We start from the raw sequence: 27,410 nt of genomic DNA, 5'->3' as shown, positions 1-27,410 counted from the left end.
AGGATCTATACAAATATATGAAATATCCGTACTTCAATTAGTTCTAGCTTTGAATTTGTATACAGAGAAACTGGAACGAACACGATAGAATGTACCAGATCGACCTACTAAATGCAAAGTAGTGGAAATAATTGGACGAGTATTTCATTAAATATTAGGTCGAAAAAAATTCAGTTTTGATCATGATGGAAACGAATGGTAGAATGAAGAACATTAGCTTACAGTCTATAGATAATGTTGCATCACATAGTTTAATTAAAAAGAAACTGTGTAGGTTTTTTTTATTTAAAAAAAAGAAAATGAAGGTTTGTTTTGTTAATAAAAGCCAATTTTCTAACGTTTTTTGATTCCTTCATCTTACACAAAGAGTAAGTGAAATCGAAAGAAAACACCTGCTAAAAACTAGCAAAAAATCAATATGTGCTGGGCACACAGAGGGCTATGCACTATATATCCTGTATGAGAGAAGGAGGAAGCTCAAAAATAATTGGTTCCTGTGCAAGCTTCGTTACCCCAGTTTTTCGCTTTGAGGCTCCAGTGAACAGAACTTACTCGCTACCGTTACAAGATCAAACTAATAAACAACAAAAGAAAAGAATACTTTGTTTCATTGATTTTCCCCCCACCTCTCACAACGAACAAAAGTTCTATTTAGAAAATACACATGCTTTTCCCCTTTCCAGCAAAGGGCTCTCGTATCCACTTTGCAACTAACAAAAAGTACAAACAAAATTCAAAGTGTACTTTATTGTATATACTCTTTTTGCCGAAACCATTTTCACTGTTGCAATGAGAGAGAGCTTCTACTCCCATTAGCTATTTAAGTGATACATAGAATGCAATAAAAATAAAATGAAACACTAAGTAATTGACTCAAACTTACAAAATGAACATCTAAAGATCTCCATAGATCTTTTGTGGCTTCTGGAAATGGAAAACTCGAATTAAAGTAAGTTTATAAATTACAATAAATGAGCCTAAATTTCAAAACTACTCTCCATAAAATAAATTGTAATGACATAAATGTATTCTCTTGTAAAGTTGCTGCAAAACTGGATAAACACATTGTTATTTTAACTTTTCAATTACGGGTATCAAATACTATTAGAAATAAGAAAAATACTTATTTTCGTTATAAAAACAAGTCAAAACTAGTCTAAAAGAAACACGGCTAGTTTGCTGATTTGTTGGTTAGACTTTGCTGGGTAGTATGCTTCGAGTTTGCTGATTAGACTAGTTCAGTGTTTCTCAAATTTTAGTCCGCAGACCACAAGGTATCATCAAAGGAATGCTATTATAGTCATCATGGATTAAACATTACTACAAAAATTACAGAAAAAGTAAAGTCTGCTAAAGACAGTAAAGAGGATAACGCCATTCAATATATGGGATATGGATAGAAAGTTAAATTCATCGTTACCTGTAAAGATATTTAATGGATTGACTCCATTAATGAATGGGGCCGCGGTGGCTCAGTGGTAGAGCGTTCACTTCTGATGCTTGGGGTCCCGGGTTCGATCCCAGCCCCCGCCAAGTGAACTTTGTGGTGGACAAACACGGTGTGTGTAGGTTTCCTCGGAATTCCCCCGTTTCCTCCCACTATCTTCATTCCACCATTTCATTCATTACTCATCATCAGCGTCTCCTTTAGCCTAACCGGTATAATCGTGAGACGTAAAATTCAAAGGTTTCATTTTTTTCCATTAATGAACTCGCACAAGATAATTGATGTAAGAGAAGCTATATATCCCTTTAATGTAGGCAACCGATATTTCTTTGCTATTGTGCAAGTTGCATAGAAGCTAGGGAACGTTATAAATTTAAATGGGAAATACATAGCCACTGTTAACGTCACAGTTACTCGTGGAGATGTTAATACATTAACTCCATTAACGGACTCGCCCAAGATTATTGCTGTAAGAAAAGCTTTATTTAGGCAACCAATATTACTTTGCTACTGTGCAGGTTACATAGAGACTAGGGAAAGTTATAGATTTAAATGGAATATAGATACCCACTGTTAATGTCACCATTATTTATGGATAGGTTAAGGGATCGACTCCAATAACGAATTGGGCCGAAATCAAAATTCAAGAGTTATTATGTTGAGTTACGGACGGGCGGACGACTAAAAGCACAATCTTGTAAGTCTCACTGTGTAATCTTAATAAAAGTTTTAATGAATTGTTTATCAGTATTGTAGTTCAAAATCTCGAACAGCTATTGATTATACAAGTAATAGATAATCGAATTTAATAAGGTAAAGGCTAGGCATGATTCTAATAGCATATATATAGAGACGTATTAACCCAAAATATTGTTGATAGTCTTCAATTATGTCTAACAGAAAGTAATGTATTATATTAATACTAATATAAATTTGAGAAAATTTTAATTCATACTATTTTAAGCATGTAAGTTATACCAGCATACAGAGTGATGCACCCGAAACTTGCACCGTGAATACTCGGAATTGATTAGGACAAATGATACGTTGTTTTGACAGACAAGTGTATAGAACGGTTGATATTTGTAAACTATTAATGAAAAAAAAGGAAAAATCGAAAGAGGCCTTGTAAAAACAACGTAAGATTTTTTTTAAAAGGGAACAATGCCTTGAAGTATCATGCAATGAAAAGTACAAGTGGTGGAAATGTTAATGGTGTTCGTTGCACGCATCTAGTCTAAATACATGAAGAGATATCGTCAGAGGAGATCAAATACGAGCGCTATTGCCACATTCAACACCACAAGTAGGAAACAAGCATCTTATGCCAAAGGAGTTTTTAAGTTTCAAATACAACAAACGAAAACACAAGTTGTAACATTATGTCCATTAGCTGCACAACAACTTTCCAGTCTACCAGGTAACAATTGCTTTACATGTGATAGCATTTTAGTCGAAATGATAAAACAAACTACAGTGAAACGATGTTTCATATTGCCAGAAGTCATTGACATGTCCTTGTATACGGTCTCACCAATCTCTACAGAAAATTATCTAAATGGTCAATCAGAGAAACGGAATGATCAATTGGCAAATCCATGAAGTATTGGCAGATCCTATTCTTCCAATCCAATGTTGAAGACACATTTCATTAAAACAGAGCATGATGTGGGCAGCAGTTGTCCTTGAGCCACATGCTTCTTCTTGGCTTTAGTGAAATATCTTCTAATATAGGTGGAGCGTTGTTTCTTAGTAGGGCAACCTACTCTCGGGAATCTAGTATGTCTTCAATGAAAAATGGCCCTATGATATATTGGTCCACTTTTCCACAGCACACATATACACTCTATGGACACCGTCATTCCTTTTAGCGTACCCAATGGAGGTTGTCGATAGAGCGATAATTCATGTTTCGGAGCTTCACTTATTCAGAATTATAAATGTTACTTCGTTAGAAAACAAAATATAAGACAAACCAACTCCTTCATGCCTGATGCCCATTTTTAAAATTTTACGAATGTGGTAATTATTCCTATTAGCTTTTGGTGAAGAAAAACATGATACGGGTGAAAAATGCGATGGTGGAGAGAGAATACAAACGACATTTGCCTGATTCAAGTTAAAACCCCTAGCAATGCAACGTATGTTAATGTAGTGATGTACCACGACAGCAGCTGGAACACTAATGTGGCGATCTACCGGCATCCATACCAGTTACAGATTTGTTTCTCGTGTGACGACGAAGTGTTACATTTTCAGTTTCCAGTAGATGGGGAAAGAGGTTCACAAGTTGTCTACCTGGTTTATGTCTCTTGGGATATCTCCATCACACACTATAGCAAAGCATACTTTTCTACATTCGCCATATACTAACAGCATATCGGAGTATTCAGCATTCGAAAATACCGTCTTCTCGAGCAAATTCAACATGTCTTGGTTCGCTGAACACTCACAATTAGTTGCAAGGCCATCTTCATTTACTACAAAACACATACCCGACCCCGAATCACACCAATGGACATCATCGTTTGGTTTATGCTTCCTGTTAAATAATACTTGTACTGTTGAATGGGTCATTAAGCCTAATACTTATTTTCTTTTGATGATGTCTCTTCATGTACAATATTTGGAACTAGACGCGTGCAATGAACACCATTAATATTCCCACAACTCGTACTTACCTTTACACGACATTTAAAAATAATACATTATTTAATACAATACTCAATTAGAGTATTTTTTTAAAAATATATTTAACATCTGTGACAACAGCGCACTGATTGGCTTCCGTTCCCCACCTACTTCTAGTGCCACGCAGTATACTGAAAATAAGGAAGATGATAAATTTGCTTTCGACAGGACAAAAGTCGGGTGCTCCATGGAATATTCTGACTAATAAAACTTTAACCCGAATTGACAAAAAAAAAAAAAAAAAAGTCTGAGAATCGCCGAATTAGTTGATAATGTGGTGGCTTGCAAATTGCAAATTACATGTAAAATTATGAATGTGAGTACGAATTCCTTCTGTTTCTATAAGAAAAAAGGAAAAGGAAGAAAAGGAAAACTGAAAGGAACAAATCTTACTTTATTAAGCAACACGCTATGTTATTAAGATTTGCTGATAGCTTTTAGAGATTTATTTTAAATAATTATATTGCCAATTTGAATGTTTCAGAAGTATTAATCATACCTTTTAATACCATTTCTACATAAAATCAGATCAAACATTTTTTTTCCAAAAGTCAATACGAGTAGAATATATTTATTTAGTTTCCTTTGATGTAGAGGGAGCATGCGTAAAATTTGCGATTCCATTTTATTCGCCTCCTAGCAGTTAAAATCAGTGGTGGCAGTGGATAAGCCTTTTAAATGAAAATAGTTAGGCTTCTTAAGTTTTCCCCAAAGTCGAAATCCAACTGAATCGTTTATTTGATCCCAAATTTGGTAAATTTATACTATTTTGTTGAAATTATTAGGCCATTAAAAAAACCAGGATGTACTCAACCAAAAACATTCATTTAGAGTATGAGATATAAATAAATTCGGTACGGAGCTCTTAAGAGCAGTTTGCAAGGCTGAAAATTGAAGTTACATGGTTTACTTGCATTTGAAAATAATTCTTTTCATCCTTAAAAAAAATTACAACATTATTACATATCGTACACAATTTATGTTCTCGAACACACTTAACACAGAATGGATCTTCACTTGGTTAGTAGACTTCTGAAATATTTATCTGTGTAGACCTTCGGTTCGCGAGTTATGTACTGAGTCATCAAATTTGAGATTTGAAGTTAGTCAAATTCTAGAAAAAAACATTTATTGCAATTAAGAACAAGAATTAGGTGAAATATATAGAACAAACTTGTCGTTGACTCGAGGTTAAACATTAAACGGTTAAACGTTAATTAATGTTAAATATTAAAGTCTAAACTGTAAATTGGGGTTGTTAAACTGTAAATAATCAATTTGAGGTTAAACATTAAACGTTGATTTAAGGTTAAAATGTACCCTGTTAAAAGTTACTTTAAGGTTAAAATGTACCCTGTTAAAAGTTAACTTGAGGTTAAATTTTAACCTGTTAAAAGTTAATTTGATGTTAAGCATTAACCTGTTAAACGTTAATTTGATGTTAAGCATTAACCTAGTAACGTTAACATAAACTAAAAAATTAGTCTGTTAAACATTAATTTGAGGTTAAATCTTAACCTGTTAAACATTAATTTGGAGTTAAATATTAATTTGATTTTAAACATTCACTTGTTAATCATTAGTTTGATGTTAAACATTACTCTGTTAAATCTTAATTTGAGGTTACACATTAACGTGTTAAACATTAGATTGATTTTAAGCATCTACTTGTTAAATGATAATTTAATGTTAAATATTAATCTGCTAAACGTTAATTTGAAGTTAAACATTAGCATGTTAAATGTTAATTTGAGATTAGATATTAACCTGTTAAAGATTAATTAAATACAAAAAATGAAATTAAATGTTTCAGTTTAATTAATTAAATGCAGTGTATCAGCGAACGGGTAAGACCGTTCCCATTTTTTTTTTTTTTTTTTTTGCGATGTCCAAAATATTTATGAAGTTGAAAAACAATGTTGTGGAGGATCAGAGGAGCAGAGTTGTCTTCAACGTTGGGAGTCGGGCAGTTTTGATAGTTATTCTGGGGGGACATCAATTTCATTTCACGTTCCTGTGGCAATTGGACAAAAAATCAACAAATTTCTCCGGCAAAACACATTTCAAATCGGTATATTGGGGGGACAGTTCCCCTCAGTTCCAAGATTGGAGGGGATATGTCCCCCTCATCCCCCGGGATTTGCGCCAGTGCAGTGTATATTTATAACAAGCACCAGTGTTATAGTGTACACCACGTGAAGGAGATTAGTTATTGTAAACCAAACTCCTTAACAAGCTAAATTTTATCAAACCTAAGCTTAAATATAACATCTTACCTCAAATTAAACGTTTTAAAAAGATACACGTTAAGATAAATTAATATTTGAAACAATAATATATTTATGTGTTTAAATTTATAAGTAGAAACTCATTTTGTGTTTAAATTTATAAGTAGAAACTCATTTAATTTCACTTCAGTGTTGCATTCAAGGTATACACACTGAGCACAATATTAACCCGCTAATCTTAACAGCACTGCAGGTGGAAAGTAGATATTAATTTGATTTTGATTTTAGCGTCATATTTAGCAGAGACACTGTATAAGACGTGGACTTACAGCTTAAGTGGGCTTCAAACCATATCAGCTCCACCGAGTTGATATTCATAATTACTCTCAAAGGAATACAAAGAGGAACAGATTTTTGATTGTCCATATCTTGGGATAAACTGGATGGATCGTCTCCGTCAATGAAATCTACTCTTAACTTAAAATACTCAACGACCTGGCCAACACTGATGGTAATCCATTAAGTAGTAGTTGAGATTTTCTCTCTCCTGGATGTACAAAGTAAATGGAGCTTTGGTAAACAAAACTCTGTCTGTAATAAATTGACCCAATTGGAATGAAGATTTTCAGTGTTATACGGATAAATGTTTTCTAAGCCTAAACATTCCATTACGTGAAACTCGATGGATTGCAGGTTTTAATATTAAAAATTTGTTTCACTTATTACAAGTAGTAAGTGTGTTATTGTAAGGAGAATGTTTCTCATTATTAAAAGAAGACAAACAAATGCAATATGTACGTAATAGTATATTTCTTTTACACATACAGGACATAGGGTTAAACAAGCAAATGATGTGTTCTACAGTCCACATCGCCCGAATTGGCGTGTGACATCAGCCAATAAGCTCACAGTGCACTGTTACTAAACCTTCAAGGAGGAATCTAATCATTCATAATTGATTTCGTTCGTATTTGTGGACAATTATGAATGATTAGATTCCTCCCTTAAGGTTTAGTAACAGTGCACTGTGAGATTTATTGGCTGATGTCACACGCCAATTCCGATGACGCGGACTGTAGCAGAATAAATATTTAAGAATTCTTATTGGCAACGAACGGCATACCTTTCAGTGCCATAAAAATTCATTCCTCTCTGTTTTCTCAGAAATTGCGTCTGAGAATTTACTCTCAATTATTTTAAATTGTTCAGTTCAATGTAATCCAACGATTGATTCATGTATCATTTGGACAATACGTCAACAATTTGACGAAAGGTCGTATCTCAAAATCTCACTTTTTCAGACATAAAGAAAGCAATAATTACGTAGACAGGAAAGCAGTTGAATATATAATAACTCGTCACCTATTCCAGATAATAATTATGTGGAATTATTGCATATTTAACTTTTTTCTCCTCTGTGGAAATATATTTCTTTCTTTATGTATTATATTGTAGTTAGACAAAAATTACGGTTTAATTGTTAGTGCTAGTTTCGCAACAATTTTATCTTGAATATATATCGCATGCTCCAAAAAATGGCGCCCACAGACAAGAAAGCGCTATTCATCAGGTGAAAATAAAGCAAAAATGTTACATAATAGTATACCCTCTGGGCCCTCTTTAGTAGTTATGAGGACTCAATTTCATTATGTGGCAACGTGGTAGATTTAACTTGCAACTACTAGCCTTGCATTAAGTACATACAACTATAGTTACACTAATAAGTGATGCTAGTGACAACGTCTATCGACTTTAAGTGTCATCCAAAAAGAATCAATGTATCTATTTGATGGATTTACGCATGTTCTCTATTGTTTTTTTCTCTGCGACGTTGCCACATAGTGAAATTCGTGTCTCTAGACGAGGATCCTTAAAATGTACAATTATATAATAGTATTTCACTTTATTTTAACTTGTAGAATAATACTATGTAGTCTGTGTGCGATATTTTTTAGAACACTCGATATAGCATGGTTACTATACAGCATGATTTTTTTACGTTTACAAAAAAAAAAAATATTTTTTCTCTAGTTTCACGAAAACTCCGCATGAAAATTTTGTCATTCATATCTTTTTGTTCAGCACAATCAGATCACTTGATTCATATATTTGGCTCATCCTTGCTATATCTTTTTTTTCCCCTTAAACGCCAAACAATATTGTTGAATTATATGTCGATGTAGTCCTGTATTTAAGTAGTCTCAAGGGCGTGTGCTTTATATCTTCGTATATATATATATATATATATATATATATATATATATATATATATATATATATATATATATATATATATATAAAAGTTAATAAGTATATAAGTTAATAAACATAATAATTATTTAAATATTTAACATCTGAAAGCTATATGCTTATATTACATTACTGTATTAAGCATAAGGCACGGTGGCTCAGTGGTAGAGCTCTTACCTCTGGTGTGTGGGGACCTTGGTTCGATCAACGTAAAGTAAGTTTTTTTGGTGGATAACATCCTGTCCTTGAGTTTTCTCGATGAACTTCCGTTTCCTCCCACTTTCTCTTTCCACCAGGTCTTCCATCATCGTTCACTTGCTTTAATCATCGTCTCCTTTAGCCTAAATGACTTAATCGTGAGACGTTAAAGAAAGATTTTTACTGTATTTAGCAACACAAAGTGTGTGTTATTAAGATTTAAAAGAAAAGAAAGAATTTGTACGCAACTAGTCTACGTAGCAAATTCTCTGCTGGCTAGACTAGGACAACAGACTTATTTTCCTAGACTATAAATAACTTTGATTAATTTAAGAACCAATGGAAAATATTTTTCTTATTTTTGACAGTTTGACATCCATAATTGAAAAGTTTAAAGAAGAAAAAGAAGATGAAGTTTACGAAAGAGTTAGAAAATTAATCAACATTTCCAGCTCTAGATGTCAGTAGGAAATAATTTGGACTTCTACCACAAGTATTATTAAACTATGTTGAAGGGAAAAAAAAAGAAAATCTTTTGCGTTTCTTACTGTTTGCTGAGTAATCACAAGAATGTTTAAGCTTGAAGATAGTAGTTTGGAAATCTGCTCGTAAACAAGAAGAACTAAATTCCATTTCCAAGGATAGCCGGCTGTCCACGGCAAGGATGGGCGCACATTTTTGTAGTTAACTTAGTGAAGCTTTGCATCGTACTTAGGTAGAAAGGAAAATAAGCTTTTTATTTAACTGGATCAAAAGATCCGATATATTTCAGTCAAGAAGTTTCTTATCTGGAGAACTATATATAATGTAGCCAAACCCAAACTATCACTTAATTCATTGTGATGTGCTTATTTCGTAAAAATAAAATAGGAAAACTCTATTTAGGGACCGTTCAAAAATTTTGTGGCTCCTGATCCAAAAACTAAGTATTGAGCAAGAGCATAATCTTTTTATACATTTTTTGGATAATTCCTAAAATAATTGTTTTCGTCCTCTTATTCTTTATCCATTTCTGTATCTTTAACAAATATCGGAGAATACGAAATTTTCGGGGAACATTATATATATATATATATATATATATATATATATATATATATATATATATATATATATATATATATATATATAAAAAAGGATAAATTCACTTCCATTATTGACTGATTTGAACCCTAAATATTAAGCATTGGTGGAAAGTCTTCTAGCGTATGAGGGAGACGGTGATGATGAGATGGATGATAATGATAGTATGACAAAAAGTGGGAGGAAACGGGCGAAGTTCAAGAAAACTCACGCATATAGTATTTGTCCACCACAAAGCTCATTTGGCAGGAGCTTGGGTTGAATCAGCCCCCACGCGACAGGTAAGAATTCTACCACTGAACTACCACGACCTCGCGCTAACAATATTGCAAAATTTATACATTATCTCTCAGTTCATTGTTTCCGATACAAAACCATCACTAGCTAGGGAAGGTCACGGGGTGTTACTCTGACTTCATATCGATACTATGCTCAATCGATTCGTTTTTGGATATGAAACTGTAATCGCCCAGCGTTCGAATCGCTGTTCGGGCTTCCATTTATTTGTAACCGTCCTGAGTTCAAGTCGCTGTTCGGGCAGACATTTATTTGTAATCGCCTGGGTGTCAAGTCGCTGTTCGGGCGAACATTTATTTGTAACCGTCCTGAGTTCGTGTCGCTGTTCGGGCGAACATTTATTTGTAACCGTCCTGAGTTCGTGTCGCTGTTCGGGCGGCTTTTTATTTGTAACCACTCCGTATTCTGTTCGCTGTCCGTGGCTCGTGGTACTACCAATAAGTATACTCCTGATACTTTAACTTACCTGGACAGGACGATGAAGAACCTCTCCAAGAAAGGGTTACAAACTGTTTCCAAATCGCTCGTCGGTCTCAATAATGAGATGAGCATTAGGCGCCGAGAGGTTCGGGTGTCTCGTCTCGAAAACCTCACGGACGATCAGACGGTCATCCAGACCATAACGCACACAAACATCACTCATACAAACAACGAAAACACACTGGATTAAATAACACTATACTTATTTATTAGAACACTATTTAAAAAAAATAGCGAAGAGGAATGGACACAACACTGAACACTAGATATATGTAATAATTTTCGTTGCTGAAATCACACTTTGCCCTTTTCGGGTAATATAGCCCTTTATATATATGATTATGATTCAGATATCACTACAAATGCTTCTCTCACACCATTGCCACACTTGGGGGATTAGCACTGGGGAAAAGTTGTTTCGATCGTCCTACGATGAATCCAGTTGTTACGTTGAACAATCTTAAAGCGTAAAGATGAATCTTCAGCAAATTAAACAAGAAATTCTCCAAAGTAGAATGCTGATGTGGGTGGGCGCGTGTATAACATTTTAAACGCACAAGGTCTGCGGACCTGGGACTTCACTAGTTTGGGCTAGCCGTAAGAAATCGTCCTTCACCGGCTAAATAGCTTGTGCCCCTTCACAATAAGTCATATCTGAAGCTCGACGCGACATGCGTGGTTACGGCTTCCAGACCTGGAGTCAAACTCTCTGAGCATCCAAGCTCAAGGAACGGGTTGCACATGCAAACAGAATACGGAAAATAATATATGTAATTTTGGTCAATTGCCTATAATGCACTAGACACGGCGATAACACTGGCGTGAGAAAGTACAGATAACGGGCTATGAAACAACGCAATTGGCGCCACTTTGGTTGCTGAAACATCTGGTCAGTCCGTATTTCTCTAATCTATTATAATGTTTCCATAAGCGATTAAAGAAAGCACTTAATTCAGTTCCCAATAACTATAGACTATATACTGTGTATATAATGAGTCAGGGAGAAACACTGAAATGGTTCGTCACTAGCTGAAATGTTCTCAGCAAAAGCAATGTTTAAATATATATATATGAGAAAACGATGAAAGACTTCTTTGTCCAATTGTGTGGGAAAGAAGCAATTCCCACCAAAGAAAGAACTTATATGCGTTGCAGAATAAAGTACAAATTGAAAATAATAATGACTGTTTTTGCGAAATATACAGAGTGTCCACAAAAAATTCTTCTATAACCTGGTAGCGGTTATAAAACACTTACGCAATCGAAGAAATCCTCGATTGCAAGCGTGTTCGAATTACGTATTAGCCTAACGACCCGGTGTGGAAAAGGGAGGCAATTTGCAAGTTGTAAGACACCATTACCATTCAGCTCCTTACGAACAAGTGTCCTTATCTTGCAAAATGCGTACGTTTTGATTTCACCACTGTGTTCGACACTCAAGAAAAACCCCTAATACTAAAAAATGAAGCGTCTATCTAAAAAAATGTTACTTCAAACCTTTCGTAAAATATGCTCGTAAAAACTTTTAACGCTCGTAATTCGAACACGCTTTCGATTGAGAATTTCTCCGATTGCCTAATTGTTTCATATGTAAAAAAAGGATTGAGCATGATATCGATATGAAGGCAGAGTAACATCCCACAACCTTTCTAGTAAGTGTTTTGTGGAAGTGCTGAAGGACATTACGAAAATGGTATATAGTAAAAAAAAAAAAAAGAAAAGAAAAAAAAGGAAAAGAAAAAGAAAAAAGAAAAATCTGGAGGCTCTTTTTGTAACCTAATAACTGTTGATTCCATTTTCTGTCTGTATGTATTTTCAAAGTACATTCATAACCTAGAAAGAAAAAATATGTTAAATACTGTTCATTTTGGCTTCCTCTTTACTACACAGAGAGGAAAAAAGATAAGAACCTTGAATTCCTACTGTAACTTCTTTATCCGCAAATAATCCGCAAACTAAAGCCTTTACAAAAGCATTTATTCTTTTCCTTATTTACATTCTTCTATATAATATTCTCTTCTGCCGTATTTAAACAAGGGAATTTCTTCTGTATTTCTAATGGTGAAAGAAGGGGGAGGGAAAGGATCGTATTCTTTCTACTAAAGAAAGACTATTTTTTTTTCTTAAAGGACAGCCAAAAGTAATTAATCTAACAACCGCACTAGAGTTTGTCCTCGGGACCCTCTATTATTGTAATACAGTAAAGAAAGACTTTTGAATTCCATAATAATAATAATAATAATAATTCCTTAAAAAAGGCAAAAAAAAAAAAAAGAGAAAGAAAATATGAAAGACGATCTCTCTGAAACTTTTTTACCCGTATGTCATCCTCTCCTTATTTTCCATAATGGCCTGGAAGGCATATAACTGCGTACTTTCTACAGTCAAGGGAGCTTTCTTTTCCCCCTTTTTTTAGGGGGGGGAGTGTCTAAAGAACCTAAAGACAATCTTATTCCCATAAAAGTTGTGTCTACTTTTCCAAATGTTTTCAGATTATTAAAATTCTCATCATAAAAGATCATATAGAACTTCATTTTACAAGCTTTGGGAAATAATTCAAAAGGAGTGGGGAGGGATTTTAGTTTACCTACTTTCTTTTAGCTTATATTTAGCAAACAAAAGGCAGTGTTTAAGTTTGTCTAATTGTATATTGATTATACTGGAAGCAATCTGATGGTATTTTCATTCTTACGTTCTTCCAGAAGCAGTTTCACGATATTGACTCTTAGTAAGTTCTTCCAGCATTTTCTTTTTTCTTTTTTTTTTTTAACTATACTAGTTCTGCTAAATTAATGACTACTTCAATTAGTTCAGAACAATTTATGCACCGTAAGGTTTATGCGCAAGAAAATGCATTTTCTTCTCAAAGCTTAGAGAATTCTAATGAATTTTGTCATTTTTAAAAACGCGTATTTTTTAAAAACAAAACAAAAAAAAATTAAATTAATAAATACTTGATCATTCCTACAAATTAACAATGTCGAGTATATACGCCATCTTTGTTTCTAGCCCAGTGGTTCTCAATATTTTTTCCACTGATGACTCACTTTACTATACGCCTACGATTATCGTGACACGTTTGTTGATTTTTCAAAATTAAAATAATACAAATTATGGTCAGTCAGTGGCGCACGAAGTTTAGTCAAGGGGGGCTCAAGGAGTAAATCTCATAATTTCAGGACATAAATGATTATGTATATTTGAATATAGTAAATGCTTATTTTTTCATAATATATTGCTCAAGGGGGTTAAAACCCAGAAACTCTCCTTGCGTACGCCACTGATAATAGTGTATGACAATCAGTTTATATAAAGTAGTGAGTGTGTAGTACTGGACATTATTGCTGCCGTTGGAGACGTTGATTGGCACAGATTGTATCAAAATTGATTCTAACTAATTGGTTCATTAAATTTTAGAATTTCTTGACACACACTACGGGACTGCACAACATACCAATGTGTTGTGACAAGCCTGTTGAAAACGACTGTTTTCGACCCATTTTTCTTTTATGGGGAATTATTTTCTCTATTTTTTGAAAATCAACTAGAACTATGATGACTAGTTGTTGTATCATTTTCGCCTTCGACCTTCTGTACACTACAGGTTAAAATATTGCATAATAAGCTCTAATTATTCACTAGTCCTAATGATAAATAGTAAAACACGTTGATATTCAGTACTGTCATCAAATAATTAAGTTGAAACAATACAATGTTTAAGTTGTAATTAAATCGTCACAAGTTTTTCTACCTGCAAATTGCTGCATGCTAGTGACATCTATTGGCAACAGTCAGCCAGTTAGAGATGGTAGTGACATCTATTATCTTGAAAATGTACTGTTAGAAATTAACGTTATGCACAAACTGGCATGTTTTTTGCATTATATAAATAGGTCCACAAGTCTTATTAAATGTTTCTTGCTTGTTCAAAATAAATTTGCATTACACAAAAACAAAATGTAACCTTACTTAATATTAAATTTGATTATTGAATAGTACGAAAATTTATACCGTATATCACAAAATTTATTTTTCACCAAGTAAGGTATATTAAAATTGATTTGAAAATGAAATCTGTAAAAGACAACCTATTGAAATTCATTTCAGAGGAAGATAAAAAGAAAGAAAACATTCGAGATATAAGTCAATGGGTTAAGACCAGGACTGCACAGGTATTCTACACCATTAAATATTCTATATTTCTCTTACTTTTTCCTGTACGTTACTTATAGAAAAGAGAAAAAGATATTGAATGTAGGAAAAAACTTCTGAATGGTAAGACTACTTAAACTGAGCGTATCATCACTGTGCCGACGTCAAATTAAACAGTGCGAGTCAGTCTTAGGCATCAAAGTTTCATAGATAGTGTGCAATGTACTGAGCAAGCAGATATGAATTGTATGCAGCTTAAGAAAGAAAGAAAATTAACCTACGACGATGTGTATCACCTACCTGGACAACTGTCTTTGGTTTAAGTTGTACGTTACACAATCCATACCATCACAAAATACTACCAAAATAGTCTACCGGTTGAAGACTTGCTAAGCTGTGGACTCCTGACAAACTTACCCATAGCGAGAAAAGGAAACTGAAGAAACTTTTAGAAAACGTGTTGGAACAAAGGTCAAAAACTGACTGGCAAATTTCGTGTCTGCAGAACAATTTTTCGAAATTTACAAAAAAAAAAAAAAAAAAGAAAGAAAGAAAGAAAAGAAAAAAAGATTGTGAAATATTTCAAACGTCAAAAAGCATACAAGTGTACAGAGAAACAACTCGCTACAATAGAAGGCAAGTATAGAAAACTTCATCGCTATATTTTGCATCCTGCTACAAGAATTAAAAATATTTTTCATTTGCCGGAGATGAAGTGCTAGGAAATGATGAATATTATATTTATGATATTATGGGGACTCCAGCTACTGCACGCAACAAGAACAAGGTAAAATTTGAGAAGGAAGTACTGGTATGGGTGGCCATTTCACCAACCATTCACCAATACAATTAATGGTCTAGCAAAAACAGCCGACATGTACACTAAGAGATACCTACCGGAAGTTGCTTCAATTCATTAGTACACACCACCATGGTGATAACTATGTATTTTGACCAGACCTCGCAACCAGCCATTATACCAGAATAACTGACTGGTTGACGACAAACTCAGTAGGATTCGTACCACCACCGAACGCCAATCCACCAAATATCTCACAAGCACGCCAGATAGAGCATTTCTGAGTGCGCGGAGTTATTGGATTTTTATGGGCCAATGGATAGAAACAATCTGACATTCATTGAGAATTGGTGGTAGTCTGTGGAGAGAGTGTTATGTTCCAAAAACAAATGTGTGTGTGTGTTTGACTCTACTGTTAACCCTCCAGTTTAGTAAAAACGTTTGCTTTTCGGATGGTCCCCGCAAGTCATTTCGGAGGTGTGTGCGAGGTGTGTGTACAGGCACTTGGCCCGCAAGTCGGTGCACGCTGACCTGTGTGTGTGTGTGTGTGTGTGATATAACGCATTTGCAAGTGTTAGGAGGACTGTGACGGATGATGATAGAAGAGGCAGACCAGCAACACCGATCACCGACAGGAATGTATATGACGCTGATGTGATGATTCGTGAAGACAGAAGAGTGATATTGTATGGCATACAGATTCATTGTACTCGTCAGTATCATATGGTTCAGTGAGGAGTATAGTCAATGACCAACTTGGCACCAGGAAAGTGTATGCGCGCTGAGTGCCAATACATCTGAGTGAGCACCAAAAACACTTTCAAATGGGTATATCCCTGACCTACATCATACGTTTTGACCACGAAGAAAATTCACTCCGTCGTCGCGTCATAACGAGCAATAAAACTTCAATATCTTTATTGACGTATGAATCAAAACGCGACAATCAAAAAGCTGCGGTTATTAGGGAATCTGGAGCAACATTTCACTACTTAAAGCATGGATGATTTGATGTCACGTTAGAAATGAAATGAAATCTTTAGTTTTACGTGCCACTGTTATGCTGGTTAGGCTAAAGGAGACTGTTATGATGAGAAATTAATGAAATGGTGGAATGAATAAAGTGGGAGGAAACGGGAGAACCCCGAGAAAACCCACGAGCATGGTATTTGTCCACCACAAAGTCCACACGGTGCGAGCTGGGATCGAACCAGGGACCCCAAGCACCGGAAGTGAACGCTCTGATGTCACGTTAGAATCCATATTTAGAAGCAATGGTTCGAAAGTCAGTGTGATACCATGAGACAAACACTATAGAGTTTCAGATATTTATCTCTGCGCTCTTGAGACATCGAAAATTCATCTTACTTTTTGATATGCCTTTGTATCTATATTATTTCAGCTCACAGACCCAAACTTAATTATGTATTTACGCACATTGAAAAATACTAAAACTTGATAACGAAAGATTAAGTAGAGCGGGTAGAGCAAAAGTCAGCTTGAACTCGCACATTCTGTTTCCTACTAGCTCTAACTGCATCATCACCTTGAATACAAGAAACAAGATCATCGATTTCTTTTTCTTGGTGTTTAGATTCAATATAAGAAACTTATTGTCTTAGACGCGTAGCAGACAATAGATCATCCCAAAGACAAATACCAAATTTCGTACGAATTCACAAGATAAACTTAACATAAGCAAAAATAATAGGAATGTTATAATCAATGTTATGTTATTTCCTTATTCTGTATGTTCTACACTCTTATTTAGTACAAACTGCTACTGCAGTCATTTAATATTAATCCCTATACAGTACAAAACAATTGTGATTGTTTCTGAGAACAATATATTTCCCAGTTTTATATGCTACTTACATAAAAACAATTATCCCTCTTTCGCCTATGGCAGAACTAGCATCAGTTGTTACCAGGCTGTTTCCAAGGGCTTAAAAAAATCACATCACTCATATAAGATGATTTTTTCGTACATACATACATACACAAATACAAGAGAAAAGAGCATTATGTCTTACTCATGTATTTATTTCTCTTCCTCCTCTCTTTGCTCTTTATTTTCTCGTTTAGCTATTTAATTTTTACTTCCTCTTAAATAAGTATATAAATACATATAAATATGTGAACATACGAAGATTATGCCATACTTTAGTACTAAACCATGTGTTTTAGATCAATAAAGAAGGAAAAAATATCGTTGCACAACCTTTGGCCTCGAGACAGCTCTGATTCAACGTAGAATAGTCATAGGTGTCGTGAATGGTAACAAGTTGAATATTACACCATTTCGAGTGTAGTGCATCACACACTTCAGTCAGAAAAGATGGAGGCGGAAATCTGCGCCGACTTCGTGACTCCAAAAAGGGCCACGGATTTAAATCATCTTCAGATTTGGGAATTATGTGGAGATATTCAAGTTCATCCCGATGTTCTTCAAACCACGCCGCAACATCTCCAGCTATATGAATGAGCGCATTATCATACTAGAATATGCTCTCACTGCCCGGAAACATATGCTAGACCATAGAATGACATAGCGGGCATTGACGCGACCGCCAAGCATCAACACAGGACTCACTGAATATCATGATATTGCAGCTCACAGCATCACAAAGCCTCCGACATGTTCCACGGTTTGGTGGCTACACTGCGCATCAAAGCTTCTTTAGACGTCCATCATACTCAAACACGACGTATAGTTTAAATTACGGTGAATGATGACTTATCTGACCATACCACATGTGTCCAGTTATCAGCGGTCCATGTTCGTGATTCCATTGGTGTCATGCTGAAGAATGATGGTTCCTTATCAGCGGTTTCGATCGTGCAACCAAACCCCGTATCTTCATGTTCTGTAACTCGCGACGGACTGTGATTGTCAACATTGACTGTGGGAAGTATCGCTTGAGTTCCTCCGTCATTTGCAGCATAGTTCTGAGTGACAATCCGCTTTAATGCTCGATAGAACCTGTCAGTACGGGTTTCCTTCCGACTACTGTTCCTCTTCTCCGATGTGGTTTCGCCGTGAATTTTTAGGCTATCTTAGCTTGAATACTGTTTCTCGAGACACACACAACATACTTACCACTTTCAACACGCTCACAACAATAACTGAGTGCCAAAAATTAGAATGGCCTCTATAGAAATTAGAGTGATCACCCACTTTACACAATCACTGTCTGCTGGATTCACTACACGCTGCCGGTTTACTGTTCCTCACGTAGAATTTGCCCTAACACATAATCGTAAACAAGCTGGCGCTGCGGTTGCCGCACATAAGCCCGAAAAACAAAATTACTTTTCTAAAAATAGAAAACATATTGTAATGAAACTAATAAGAAATGCCTTCGAAACAGTCCCTATATATATCAGTCCATGATCCACTAAAATACAAATGCTGAACAAAACTCCGTTTTATTATAAAATACTAAAATAATAAATGTGACAGTTTCGAATATCTAACTATGGTTCTTCAGACAGATTTTTTTCGATAGTGTCTGAAGAAGGATACCGGTATCCGAAACTGTCACTTTATTATTTTATTTTATTTTTATAATAAAACGTTACTTTGCTCAGCATTTGTATTTTAGTGTGTTATTGAATATAGCAAAGCTAGTATGAATCAGACAGTTCATGATGTACCGTAAGAATTTATTTTATGAAATCAACAAAGTAGCCAGCGCATCCGCGCAAAGCTGGAGTTTTTTCGAACGGCCAACAGCAATTAGTTGTGCCTGAGTTGCTGACGAAGAAACAGCTCGCGCTAAATTTCCCTAAAGTGACAGAAACAAGGTTTCAATTCGAATATTGAAGCGTTAGATATATATATAGTGTACATCTGAAATGACAACCTAACAAGTGAGTCTATTGTAAATATAGTACAGGTTGTATGAAGGACTAGTGAGGTGTCAAAACAAGAAATATTTACTATACATAGAGTTATAAAAAAAAGTTCCAAAGAGTACCGCGACTATTATTGAACGGTTTGACAATATATCTTATATCGAACATAGAACAGGGAAACATACCCCCCCTTTGCCCCGTTTCCTGATTGGAGTGTATTTTTTGCACGCAGTTGTGGGAACGTGTTGTGAAGAACATGAAAATTAAGAGAACACTTTATAGTGTTATTTGAAGAGCATTTTTACAATAAGTCTTCATTAAAATGTAATGAACAATTACTAAAGTATATATTAAACAAGTATGGTGACGGTGAACTTGCTGAACAATATAGAAATAAACTGCAAACTGTAGTGTGTGAAAGTAACCTTTTAGCAAAATAGCAGGCAATTACATGTACGAGCGGTTTAGCAATAAGTATATGGAGTGGTTTGATCAAGACGTAACACTGAAATGGCGGAATGAAAAATGGAAGGAAACGGGAGAATCCCGAGAAAACCTATGAACACGATGTTTGTCCATACAACGTTCACTTGGCGCGAGCTGAGATCGAACCGAGGACCCCATGCACCAGAGCTCAACGAACTTCCACTTAGCCACCGTGGCCCATACTTACGCTTGTATCTATTTGAAAATCAAGACTTGGAGAATTCTTGATTCAAGAGTTATCGTGCTAAGTAACGGAGGGACGGACAGTCGCAATCTTATAACTCTGACTGTCCTAATATATGAGTCTGAAAAATAATATCTTTGAGATGTGCAATCTACCTGTAAACATAAGGGTACAAAGGAAAGTCAAAAATTATCAGTAATTTTGTCATATTCCTTTTCGGATTGTACGTATCGCTTTTTATGCTCGCATGCGGTGAGGCTATACTGTTGCGGTAATGGTACGAGAATTTGGTCTCAATTGCTCATTTTTCCCTTCTTTTATTGAAGAAAGAACATGGCCGCTCGGTTGGCATTGTGCACCAAGCAAGAGGAAAAGACAATGAAAGTCTAAAGAAGTATCCAAGACTAGCATGGAAAGGAGACACTGAACACAATACGGGGTACAGCGCCCTACTGCATGGAAGTAACAACTACATAAAAATTAAAAGTGACCGAAAAAGCGTGTTAATCCAGGAGACGAAGTTTTGAACAGAATAACCACAGGAATTGAAACATGGGTCTCGCATTATGAGCCAGTATCCAGACAAAGTGTGGATTAGAAATGCCAGCCAAAGAGTTATGTTCTCATGTAATAAAAAAACGAAAAGTTGAGCAATTAAGATCAAACTCTCACAGTATTACCACATTAATATAGCCTTATAACATACGAGAACAGAAGGCAGTGCGTACAATTTAAGGAGAGATATAGCGAAATTGCTAGTTAAATCTTTACTTTTCCCCGTACTCATAGGGGGATGTAAAAAATGTATTTTCAATAACACTTACATGTTTGTCTTCCCGCCATAAAATTTGTTTGGCTGCTGTGAAACACTTGCGGGCAGATGCGAATGTACTCGTTTAGCCGAGTAGGTTTGTTTACCAGTTCTAACCTTCAGCTGAACGCTGTATAGATAATTTAGTACATACATATGTTGTCTATAGTAATTTGTTGGGAACTAGTTATAACCCAGAAGCACTACTTCATCGAGTTGCAGTGAACTTGGTCAAGGTAGATTGTATCCGATAGCACCACCACTATTATTATTATTATTATTATTATTATTATTATTATTATTATTATTATTATTATTATTATTATTATTATTTGCAACAACAACAAATACTGTCCAATATTTAAAAAAATACAGACGCAAATCAGTTAAAAACTACAATTGCTCTCACTAATGGAAAGTATTGCCTACTTGCCAGTCAACACACATTACCTTTACTCCGCATTACACAGAACAATTATAATGTATTTTTCTTAGTCATTTGTCCTGTTATATGCCGTGAGGTGTTGTCATATTGTCATATTTACCGGGCCTTACCGCTGGAACAAAGCCCCGGAGGTTGAATGTAATGTATTTTTCTTCCATTTTTACCTCTAGCATCATTCACCGTTGAGCACGAGAGAGAGATTTGGAAACAGCTGACATAACCCGTAGAAATGCCGCGCACCACACGTATCCAGCCCAGCATTAGCACAATATAGGGCCTCATTTCGTAGCAGTATTCGCAAATTTGCTGATCACTACACAACACAATTAATGCAATAACTAATCATAACTGCTATGCAGACTATCAGAAACTAAAACTCAAATTTTGCATTGTGTTGATGTAAACCGATACGGAATGAGGTCCATAGTCGCAGTAAACTGATGTTCAGTCCAATAATAAGCAGCTGCTTTGACATTAGAAAATATATTTACTACCCAAACCATGTTCAATCTTGCTGGATATATATCGAACAATTGTTAAGTGTATCAACACTACTTAATCTACATACTATATCTTGATCTCTTGGGGAGTAGATTTAGCAATGTAATATAGTAGGGATTTGACTACAAAGAAAGCTGTTCCAATTCTCCAATTAATGTGGCGGATGCAACGAAGTAATTCATTATTCACGCTTCCCGAAAAGCTTGTAATTTCAACTGAAATTTCTTTTTAGATGCTATAAAGCATATTGCCAAAAACGGGCCCAAGAAACCCAGCAAATGTGGCTCTTGCGGGATTTTCTCGAATTGTCGTTATGTTCTATTTCTCCTAATCTCTGGAAAACCATTTATCACGTCCGCTGCTCTTCCTTTTCGTTTTTTTCATCGCCTCTCGCTGTCGTCTGCAGGCTAGATCTGTGTTTAATCTTCGTTGAAGATCTAAGAGCATCACGTCTTAATTCCCTCTCAAACTCTAATTTCATTTTGGGCTAATCCAGGCTTGAATTTATGGCAGGGCTTGACCCTGACTCACAAGACTTTGAGAAATCACAGGAGGCGAAACGAAACCACGCGGCTTGCTTGTGCCTGTTTGTGTGAGTGTTGGAGTGTTTCGTGATCAATATAGTTACCGCAACTTGCTACTTTAATGGATTGAAAGTCATTTACGAGCGAGTGGGGAGGAAAACACTTTCTTTTTTTTTTTTTCAAATTTTCTAATCTATTGGACACCTTTTGTGTCTTAAGAATCTTGTATCTTTTCAGCTCATTGATAAAAAGAAAGAACTATTCATAGTAAATTGGCAGGCGGAGACAATATAAAGTGAAATAAACTCGAAGATAACATTTTCCGGGATTAGATGGAATCCAGGAATGCATAGCATCTTCAAATAACTCTCTCCTGTTTGGAAGCCGCCCAAGAAAATACGATTCTACTAGTGAATGGATGTCAGAGGTCATCTTATAAAAGGATTTTTACCTCTATAACGTGAAAATATATAAAAGCATTCCCTGTTAGGATGTAGAATAGAAATATCATAAAACACGGAAGTGTATGTGTAGTTCCTACAATTTTTATTGCTTTTTGTTTTCCTTTTCTAATATTGGGGAAGCGAGAAAATGAGAGTGGAAAGGAGATACTTTGACGTCCATAAAGAAACGTCGAAATCGTTAGTTTAATGTTCGTTATTATGTCCCCATAGTAAAAAGACAGTGGCGGCTCTTAAGGGCAGTCACATAGAGAAAAGTTTAAATTTTATACTTATAAGACTAGGGAAGAAAGCTCCATGTAGCTTCAAAAATATATAGCTATATAGAAGAATTTGTCCATTAGATAAGGTTCCTTCTAACGCTATCAAGATTATTCGAAATGAAGTGAAATGAAATAACGTCCCACAAGTATGCTCTTTAGGCTAAGGGAGGCGGATGATTTAGGCAAGTGAATGATAGAAGAATTGGTGGAATGAGACTGTGGGAGGAAACTGGAGTACAACCAGAAAACCCACGGACACGATGTTGTCCACCACAAACATACTTGGCCAGGAACCTCACGCACCGGAGGTAAGCGCTCTACCACTGAGCCACCCTGCCTCTCTTAAGTCCTTTAAGATTATTCAAGCATTCGTTATTCGAACAATAATTTGGATATTTTTCTTCTATTACTCGAAATTCGAAAATCCAAATATTCGTCCCCAATATTCGAGCAACTATACATTATTCGAACGATTGTTTGCAGAATTATTCGTTATCCAAACAACTGTTGAAACATTTAGTCGAATGATGAATTACTCTAATCTTAACAACACTAATTTCTTCCCCTAACTTGAGGTGATATATATATATATATATATATATATATATATATATATATATATATATATATATATATATATATATATATTTTGCCGAGGCGATTTTTCCTCAAGAGTAGCCACTGGTTAAAAATTGATGAGCTCTTTCCAAAATTAATGATAGAAGAACAGATAGAGGTAGGACACTCACCTTTGGTGCTATGAGTTCTTGATCCTATCCCAATCCATGTGACTGTGTAAAGTGAAACATTATATCCGTGAGTTTTCCCAGATTTCTTCTATTTCTTTTTCTATTCGTATTCCTCGAAATCATTCGTAACAGTTCAGTCTTACTAGGATCACGCTAGTGGGCTTTATATGATTGTAATATTGATACGTAATCAGTCCGTTATTTCACACGATAACTCTATAACCGTAGCGAATTTTGGAACTGTCTCTTTTTGCAATAAATAGCTAGAGCGATTATTATCTTGGCCAAGTTCGTTAAAACAGTTAATCTGTTAACATCTTCAGGGGCTAACGGAGACTTCTGACGACGGCTACCCGCAGTCTTATTCATTTTTAAAGGTACGTCTCGCCTAATGCTAATATGCAACCCCCAAAGCATGTGTAACGGATTGCATAAACATCTAGGCGATTTGTTTAGATATTTTGAATTGTTATTATAAACGCAAGCCTATTCATGTCAATGTCAAACGTACTATAAAACAGCTACAATCAGAAATCTTACTAGTCATGTAGGAAGCAAGGGAACAAAAAATAACTACAATAACTCGAAAAGAAGAATCCCCAGGAATTTTGGTCTATTCTTCAACAGAAATACAGACATTCTTCTCATCCTCAATCGCCTCAAGATTATCAGCAAGGATGTACCTACCATAGAATACAAATTGCACCTCTTCCATTCGTTAATGACAGAATAATTTGCACATATACCAGCACAAAACACGAAACAATACAAAATTGAAGAACAAGCCCAGAGAAGTCTTTATGTTCTCACTCAACACCACAATATAACTGATCTCGATCTTAAACATACTCATTCAAAGAATCACAACTTATTTTTAAATGTCATTAATGCACAACAAATTAAGAATGCTCTTCGAAAAAAAAATGTACCGCTCCTGGACCTGATAACGTTCAAGCTATCCACCTTTATAAAGCAAAAGATATATTCTTCACCAAACTGACTGACTGCAAGTCTGAAGATTGGATATTCTCTCAGTGCTTGGAAAGTTGTTATACGATTCTCAAATCCAAACCAGGAAAACCTCCAAGTGACTCTAGAAATTGTAGACCAATCACATTAACACCAACTCTCTCAAAAATCACGGAAAAAATCCTAGTCCAGCGTCTGCATGATTACTTCGAAGACTCAATTAACTCAATAAAAATCAAGCTAGTTTTCGACCTCATCATGGTACTATATACCGAACTCTACGTATATACGAATCGTAGTCATAATCTCTAAGGAGCTATAATTTTCGATCACAACACGTTCAAACATAGTCATAAATTAATGAACTATATTTTTCGATCTCAGTAGGGCCTTTGACATCGTATGTATTGATGCCCTTCTATACAAATTGATATACTTGAACCTACCACCACCCGTTGGATCCTTTACTTTCTAGGATATCGAACTACAGAAATCAGAATGGCCAACCAATATTTCCCATCAATAAATATCGGATGTGGTGTGCCACAAGGATCCACGCTTGCGCCACTTCTTTATGTTCTCTTCGTTAACGATACACCATTACAAAAACCAAATACCATTCATCTTGGACTATTCGCTGATGATACGGCTTATTGTAAATTATTTCACAAAATTCAGAACATCTTTCAACGCCTGGAAACATACTCTAAAACATTTGTTAAGTGATGTTTTCCATAAAGGCAAAGGTACACATCGATTACACTTCCTATACTCTTCAGGTGTCAAATACGTATATCAATCCATTTTCCAAAGCAAAATACCTTGGAATCATATTCGACAATAGATTTAATCTTAAATTATATACTCAATATTTCAAGTGTGAATTACTTAACGTGGTATCATATCAAATCTCTTATAAAGAATCGTCATATGTTCCTGCAGTCGTCAAAAGACTCTAGAAAACAGTCATTCTGCCTAATTTAACTTATGAAGCTCCTCTATTCACTTGCACTAAAATAGACTGGCTTCGACTAACGGATTATGAACATCAACTGTGATCTACCAACACTATATCGCCACTACTCTCTTACTCCACTTCTAGAGTATATCAAACAGCTATGTCCTAAATTCAATTCGCTGCTCATCTGCCTATTAACTCTTCATTCTACGAAGAACACTTTATGGATCATGCACTCTCAAACTCTTGGAATTCAGAAAGCCAGCCATCAAATATTAACATAAAGAAAGTCATATAGCTATCTATGTATCTATCTATATTTTATATATATATATATATATATATATATATATATATATATATATATATATATATATATATATATAGGGCCGGATCCAGGATTCTCTGAATAGTGTGCACCAATAACTACCAAGACATTTGAATTAAATTTGAGGTTTTTTTTTAAATGCCTTTAGGCATCTATGATGTGAATGAAGAATTCCTTTGGAAATGCTGTGTGTCTGCTCTCGATGAATTCTTTTCCTTCAACCTTCAAAAAATTGATTTAAACTATTGATTTTGCAAAACTCACTGCTAGTTTTTCACTTTAGTTAGTGTACATTTCCAACAAAGGGGGAGGGGGTGCAGTGCACCTTTGCACCCCCTAAATCCGGCCCTGTATATATATTTATATATATAGAAAGAAAGAAAAACCCAACAAAAATTAAAAGTAAAAAGAAGCTCATAAGTAAATCACTAATAATAATAACTAAAACTACAAAAAAAAAAGTTAGTTCTCATGTTAAAACTTGAGATTTTTGGCTTGTACGGTTTCTCTGTGGGGCACGATGTTACCTGACGTTACCTTTATCTCCTAGATTAATTTACTATTTTACCTCCGGTTCTTCTTTACCTGAAAAACATCCCATTCTAGCTTTCTCTATTATTCCATTCTGACCTTCCTATATATACGGCTTTTGGACATACAAATTATTATCTCATGATAAACACATTCCAATAAAATTCAAGGAAATTCCCGTGAACATTTCCATTACCCTTAAAGTTTTTACTATAAGGGTATTTCCAAAAGTTTCCGGACTGTAATAGAAACATTTCCCCACTACCAGATATCACGTAGCACAATATGTCGGTAGAAAGTCCTTTAGACGCTTCACAGATTCCATAACTGAGTCGAGACATTAAGATTCATACGAGGGTATATTCAAAAGTTTCTGGCTGATACTGATTATTCGCGCCACTGCTAATAACCCGTTCATAGCATTTAGTGCCATCTATGAAGGAAAAGTGTATGATTTTCAATTGTCTAGCCATGCCAATTCGTTGGAAGCAGTTATTGAAATCAGTCGTAGTGCGTTGAGCTCGCATACTGCATGACAACTCTCCTGTCCAAACGCCGTTGTTGCGAAGGCTGAAATGACAGACTGTAGCTTCTAGGAGACTCACACTCACCGTACAGCCAAGGTTAAGCACTCCAGTCTTGACAACAGCAGCCATACAGACTGGAGCGTTGTCATGCAGTATGCGAGCTCAATGCAAAATCGACTGATTCAAATTA

This window comes from Thermobia domestica, chromosome 16 (genome assembly GCF_964235325.1).
Source record: "Thermobia domestica chromosome 16, izTheDome1.hap1.1, whole genome shotgun sequence".
Lineage (NCBI taxonomy): Eukaryota > Metazoa > Arthropoda > Insecta > Zygentoma > Lepismatidae > Thermobia > Thermobia domestica.
Note: the sequence above shows the minus strand (reverse complement) of the source record.